At 32.8% G+C, this 7,465-nt stretch overlaps 1 long non-coding RNA gene across 2 annotated transcripts; it reads right to left on the minus strand.

Annotated features, from left to right (window-relative positions):
- Positions 1 to 743: 743 nt before the first annotated feature.
- Positions 744 to 1,887, minus strand: LOC117213322. 2 transcript variants are annotated; one of them, XR_004488627.1, is made up of 3 exons: positions 1,667 to 1,887; positions 878 to 974; positions 744 to 813 (listed from the first exon to the last, which is right to left on the minus strand). It is a non-coding gene; the product is annotated as an uncharacterized LOC117213322 (long non-coding RNA). The 2 variants fall into 2 exon arrangements; XR_004488628.1 differs by lacking the exon at positions 744 to 813 and having other exon boundaries at positions 873 to 974.
- Positions 1,888 to 7,465: the final 5,578 nt, after the last annotated feature.

Genomic DNA, 7,465 nt, shown 5'->3' on the forward strand with positions numbered 1-7,465 from the left:
CAGCATATAATAGTGCAACTCTTGAAGGGGACATAAAAATGGCGGAAACAGATACTTATGAATGTTCAGTCAACCTCGAGAGAAAAGTGCAGAAAAGTTGAGGGTAGACGCCGTGACTGAAATGTTTTTGCTTTCAAAAAAATTACATTGCGTGAAATACGTAAATCATATCGATAACGGTCATACAATGGCATTTAAAACATTAAGCGCGAAGCTGATTTTGATGTGCTGTCCGTTCAAGCAACGTGCAGACGTGGGCACGGGTTGTACGAATTAAAGTATAAGCAGACGATAATACACACATCGCGGTGATTATTCTATTTCATTTTGTACAAATTATAAATGGAAAATAACGAGATGCGTCAGTCAACCCTCGTAGTTTCCGTTATAAACGGTACTGCGCCTTCCTATCTCGGAAAATAATGTGGAAAAGAATTGTTTGTGTTGTTCGATGATTCCGTTGAACGAAATAATGTTAGCATCGATATATCTTTTGTGCGTTCATGTCTACAGGTATCTAATTACATAATTATTTACATTATTTCATATTAAAGGGGGGATTAAAACAGGCGTATTTCAGGCCACATTATAGTACAATATAAATATACATAACAGTAAGTATAGTTAATAACTATACCAAAACAATATTCATCAACAGTATTACATACGTTCACCGCGGAAAGTAGGTTGACATCCTACAATATGACCTGTTTAATGAGAGATTCGGAGGCAAACGAAAGGTTCGTCCTTCCGAATCGGTTCTGTCTTGTTATTGTCCTTTTTTTTTAACCTACCAATCAGTCGAAACTCGTGCTTTGTAAACAATAGTGATGTGACCTATATCGTAACGTTTCATAACATATAAAAAGGTATTAACCTATTTATGTCGAAAAACCGTTAGTTTAGATTATATCTTAGGTTTAATGTGTCGAATGAAAGATAAGCATAGGACAGGAAGCGGTATTGTGTTTACGCTGAAACAAACGAAAGGCACGGACAACATAAACGCAAGAGAACCGTTTCGCATCCTTACCTGGCTTTCATACGACGAATTCAAGTTAAGATATCTAGTGAACTAACAGATCTTTTTAATTTTTTCATAAGGAATACAAAGATAAATCGATGAATGTATTAAAAAAAAGTATGGCTCCATTTGCAAGAATGAAGTTGAAATGGAACCCTACTACTGGATCTACAAAAAAGTAATTTGCACCGTATGTGATGTCTTCATTCGAACTAAACAATTTTTGTTAAACTTTTTCTGATAACATCAATCTCACGTGAGATATTCTACCGCTTATCGTTTCGCCATTCTTTAAATATTGAGGTTAGGTTTCTATGTATAATAAATTTCAGTGTATAGTAAATAGTTACATATAAAATACATATAAAAATTGAAAGTTTTTGTCGATTTCGTAGATATCAGACTCGGTATATCATTTAAATCATTTCCATATCTAATTGTAATGACTTGCAACAGAATCTGAGAACTGAGGTTTGCACTTTCTCATTCATAATTTTTGATTAATAAATAGGAAAGATAACGAATAAATATACTGTATCACTTTCTAAAAATGAAACAACGCATTTTGCGATTAAGATGCGGACATTATAACAAATAATACAGTAATAGTAGATAATAAAAACGAAGTAGGAAAAAACTTACCATAACAGCATGGAAAAGAATTTATGAAGAATTGTGTTACTGGCAGAAGCTTCTTTGTGTATCACGAAGTGGATCAGGGGAGGATTCTTAAACAAATTTCGTAAAAAATTACTATCTATCAGATAAATACAATACGAGATTCGAGGAATAATTAATATTAACAAAAACATAATTATTTTATAAGAACATAATATTCAATTAGAGAAATAATTATACGTTAAGTTCTGTTATTAGTTCATCAACCATTGTTGATGACCGACTTTATTTTTAGTTCTGAATAAGCATTATTTTTGATTAAAGCATTATTTAGCGGAATATAAAATGGGAAGAACGATGTAACTTTTATATAAAAAGCTATAGTCAATATATTTAATTGAAACTAAAACATAAATACATATAACATCATTCTTACATGAATATAAATATGTAAATGCAAGTAGTACATTAGAGACGAAAGATATAATAAAAATAAGAAAAAAGAAAAATAAATAAGAAAATTGTACTGGTTTCTGCGACTTACTTCCACATGTGGAATAATTTATCTGTCTGCCGTATGGCCCATCCTAGTGACAGAACAATGTTATTAGATTAAAATAATTCACAGGAAGTTTGTAATTCTTAAAATTTGCAAGTATAAAATATTTCCTCTGAATAAATCCTTTTTATAGAAAATTGCAAGTCAGCTTTCGAATAACCAGATTTTATATTTTATCTAACAACTAACAACTTCTTAGCAATTGCTCAAAAACTTGCTAAACACGAAAATTGTAACGTTCAAACAGGTAACTATTCCCTAGCATGTTCACACTACCATGTCTTGATTATGAAAGACTGTCGAACAATACCGTTCCTAATAAAGACAGATTCGTACTGCTTGTTCATTGGCTACGCTTCTGGACTATAAGCAAATCCTGTACGCTGCGCAAATGTCTCTGCGCCGGTTATATTTCAATTTCACTACAATACATTAACGATTTTATATTTTGAAAATTGTCACTATTGCGCTGCTGATTTTTATATAAATATTATATATCAAAGTGCATAAAATATGTAAATGCAAAATATATTCAAACTATGTAATAATTGCACAATATTTTACATTGTAAATACGATCTTAATTGCTGATCATGATCTTTTATTATAGTTTATTTACTGATTGTCAAATTCAATGTAAATAAAAACCTCAATTAATATATATAACGTATAGAATATATGTATATATAATATGTGTATAATATATAGTATAGTATGTATATATATATTATGTATATAACAGTAACTAAATTATGTATATAATATATAAATATAATAACATATGGAATATATGTAAATATACATATAACGAATAGAAGAATTATTCAATAGAAATTAAAAGTTTTATGTGATAGCATCCAATGTAATAGTCTTTTAAACATGGTTATTTTTATGCTGCCATGAATAATTTGAAAATCTGGAAAAATCCGCAACCAACGAAGATAGTTCGATTCTATGGATATATGTATATGCTGTCCTGGAATCAGTGTAGAGAAGAAAATATTTAATTTAATGATTGTTCTTCTCTGAGGCATAAGTAATGCTAGAAATATCTGGCAAAAATGGAGGCTATATCTGCAATCGCCACTGAAAATTGTGGAACTGCTACACGTATACGTAAGCGTAATACATGGCATAAACCGCTATAATGCTTATAGCTATATCGAACAAGATACTCTATACGTAACAATTCTTTAATCTCGATAGGACCAAAATATGGCCCTGGGAAACAGTGTATACAAAGGCGTATTATACGTGTTCGATATGTATTTACATATTTTGTTCACTATCAATAATATACAAGAAAGGTATTTTTACGTGTTTTCAGAACAATGTTTTAAAAGCAATTTCTTGCTTTCCTATCTAAATAGAGGATAGAGGATCAGATAAAGGAGAGAATACTAGAATTCAACAGGATATTTTGTTGTACGTAACGAGTATAGCAGGGACAGATTTAGCATATTGAACGAAAAAAGAAGTTTATATAAATATACATATACGCGATGTGATCTTATTATCGAGTTATCTATGGTTATTAGAAATCCACATCTAAAGTAATTCAAAATCGGTTTACAAACTTTATTTCTTTCTTTGTTAGCTTTCACAGTACCTGCAATATCCACAATGCGAAACATTTCTAGAAAATCAGCTGTATAAAAATAATTGAAATCTTCCAATTGCTACAATTGTATATTGATGAAAAATATTGTTGACGAGGTTCTTTCCTCGGTCAGAATTATTAGGCCAGAATAATTATAACTTAATTTATAAACTTTCCTGGCAATTGAATGTTTTTCAAGATCCGCACATAAATCACGAAATCGTACGTAATCCGCACATAAACCGTAGTAAATCTAAATTTGTTATATTTAACCAGTTATTTCTTACGTATACTTTTCGTTACATCAACGAAATCGAAAGAAAGAAAAATAATTTTATTAGATTCTGAAGGATTAGGAAAACTTATTTTCTCATTGCTTTCCATCGTTCTTGATGACATAGTAACAAGATAATGTTTGATTTTTATATTATTATAAGATATAGTGACCATATTACACGAAAGATAAAAATAAAAAAGTTCTTAATAAATTGTATCGAGCCGATGGTTGGCTATATAACGAAAAGACTATAATAATGGTGCATGAACTGTATCTATTTCTTTATTTTTTATTTGTCTTATTTGATCTAGTACTATTTCAACATTTTAGCAAGAGAATTCAATTGATTATGCAATGATATATACGTTATCCAGTTCTTCTAGAAACTTCTCAAAATGTTCTTTAAGAAGAAGATATATCAGTGTTAGAGTGTGCCTTATATAATATTTAATGTTTAGTTAATAGATCCTAAAGTTGAGACCGCTTTTATTGACAATTTCTTGTTAATAGACGGTACTCACTGCAATTCGTTAAACGATAAAGGATTATCGTCTCCTCTTGAGAAACTTGTAATATCGTGTCGTCCTATGTAATAAATACCAAAAAATCAGGATGATTACTACATACAAGCACGCAAAAATGAAAGGTCAAGCAGTGTAAGCATGGGGTAGCAGCTAAGTTTTACTTTAGTTCCTTGCTAAACAATGTTCTTTGTCTGAAAGGCCATTTCGTAAAATTTCCGATTTCTGCCTCTCCGTTTAAGTGTAATATGGGGTAAAAGCCCTAAACTTTATCACTCATTTTCTCACTTATTATTTAAGATATTTAGGTAAAAAAAAGAAGAGAAGCGTAAGAAAGATACAGACTCTACTTGAAATATTTCTTTCAGAACTGTAAATCAACTATTAAGTGTAAAAAGGAAATAATTTATTTTTTGGGAATGACTTCTGCGAACAGACTTTTGAGAGACACCCACCGAAAAAGTCAGGCACAATGCTCTATGTTCGAATGGTTATATACGAAAGTTTTGAAAGAGTCGAATTGGTGGAACAAAGTTAAATAATCTAGAGAAAAGTAGAACATTATGAATATGTAGGATTTTTTTTCTAAAGAGAAAGCGTATTTGTCACGACCCTGAATACGTATCATTTAAGTAAAATTGCGAAAGGACGATTACGATTTCTTTGGGGAATCGAAAATATACCAAGTGTAAAATGTAAAGATAAACGAGATATCAAAAACAGGGTAGATGTTATAAAAATTCGAAAATAATATATTGTATTATTAACATTGACTTCTTCGTCCTCAGTCTACTAGTATACTAAAGTCCTTTGTTATTTTCCGAGCAAGACTTTATATTATCTCAACTTCCTTTTATCTTAGTTTAGTTTAGCTCACTTCGAATTTAATCACACGTCACGCAAACCTTCCTGAAATTTAAATCACAGAGATTTTGTAACAAAAACTGCATGCTCTCTCTCTTCTTATTTTAAGACCACAAGTATTGTTTTTTCGAGGCAAAACTGATTCACGGATTGGAAGTATATCGCAAAGGCGTGAAATTCTTTTGCGTTATTATTGCACACGAGAACCACCCGACTCGTGCAGTTACTCGATGTGGTCAACCTGTCCATGCGTGATGCTGATCTCTTCGATATCGATGATTTCGAAATATATTGCGAAAGCTCAACATTTTGACCAATTTCTTCCTGCACGATACGATGGGTGATCGAGCTTAGTTTTCGAGCTACACGCAAAAATATTCTGCCGCTCGACCTCAATTTCCAAGCTGGGTTGCGTTAATAGTAGCATTTGTTTTTAACAATGCTGGCATAATTATGTTAAGAAAAACATTATATGGCATATTTTCGCCCACATTCGTAAATATATATGTCGGAGATGAAAGGACACCGGGGTCTTTCCCTTGGAATTCTTCGGAAAACCCCCAATATTTTAGTCTGTATAATTTAACTCGGCTATAATTGTCCGAGATTTGTGATAGAGAGCTTGGGCTCGAGGCGACAACGAGTTGCTGAACGTAGCCGCGGTCACGGCATGAACGTTTCTACCTAACATAGGGATGGAGTAATTCTATAGTTCTCCTTAAAAGAAATAGTTGTAGCGGTACGCGACAGTAAACATTCCAACGGTCTCTGTCTCGTGGCTCGCCACACACAGACCCTATTCTTCGGGTATGATGGTTACCAGATGCTGACGCATCTCCACAGTGCATGTTCAGCTACCCTGAGGGCCGCTATAAATATTAACATTTAGTTATCTAAAGTCCTTCAAACAGACAAACAGTCTTTGTCCCAAATACGGGAAGATAGGAGAACTTTATTTTTTCAACGAACGACGCTTCCCGCTAGCAACTCTCTCTCAAGGGCTGTTAGCATCCTTTCTCAACCACCAACATAGAAATTAATCAATTAACAGGAACGTCCATTTCCTTCATTTTCCGAACGAAGGCATCTTTCCACGAATCTGATGATCTCGTCTCCTTAGACACACCTTATCATAGTTTTCCTCTGCAGCATCATCGTTACGGAGTCACTCTCTCGTGAGGTCGCATTAGCGAGTTACATTTGCGTCTTTGCGCTCGGTAGATATTCTACGTTTTAACAAAGAGTTAGTTCAGTAATACTTGTACCATAGACAAGCAGGTTGAGTATAACTTGGACTATGGAAGAAAGCACATTTTGTTATCCCGTTGACCGCGGATTCGTTATTGAACCTAGGATTATTGTCATTAGCTTCTCGAGTATCTAATTACCACGGTTATTTATCAAATTCTGCAATAACCGTATTTGCACTAGTCAATGTCTTCTCTATTGCATAACGACAATGTGTAATCCAAATGAAGATTCGTTTCACGTCCCTAACCCTAATTCTAATGTAAATCCGACATATATATTGAGATTTTAAAGCAAAATGGATAAAAAGCATTCAAAATTCAGTTCTAAACGAGCATGCAGACCGAAGAAGAGAAGATTTTCCGGTAATCAATTTACCGTAGAAGAAGAAACCAGTTTTACTAGTGCATCTGCAGCAAAATTGAAAAGTTCGCAGGATGAAGAAGTTTTAATTAATAAGAATTACGGCTATTGTATTTTAGAATGCTCGTCTCCATAAAAGAAGTTCGGAGAATGAACATTTTGAAATAGAGGAAGGTCTCTTGTATGGAGCAGGAATCGCCAATTAAAAATATGTAAGTATGCTGTACCATTCTATGAGTAAAATTGCCGGAAACTTGTGTCAAAACTCTAAACGCGTTTTTTTCGATACTACTTTTTTCGAGTTGGCGTGCACGATATCTCAAGTTCTAATGAACCGATTTATTTGAAATTTGATGTGAATATTCTCTATACATTTCTCTATCGCCTGAACC

The sequence above is a fragment of the Bombus bifarius genome, unplaced genomic scaffold, assembly GCF_011952205.1.
Source record: "Bombus bifarius isolate JDL3187 unplaced genomic scaffold, Bbif_JDL3187 scf7180000008683, whole genome shotgun sequence".
Lineage (NCBI taxonomy): Eukaryota > Metazoa > Arthropoda > Insecta > Hymenoptera > Apidae > Bombus > Bombus bifarius.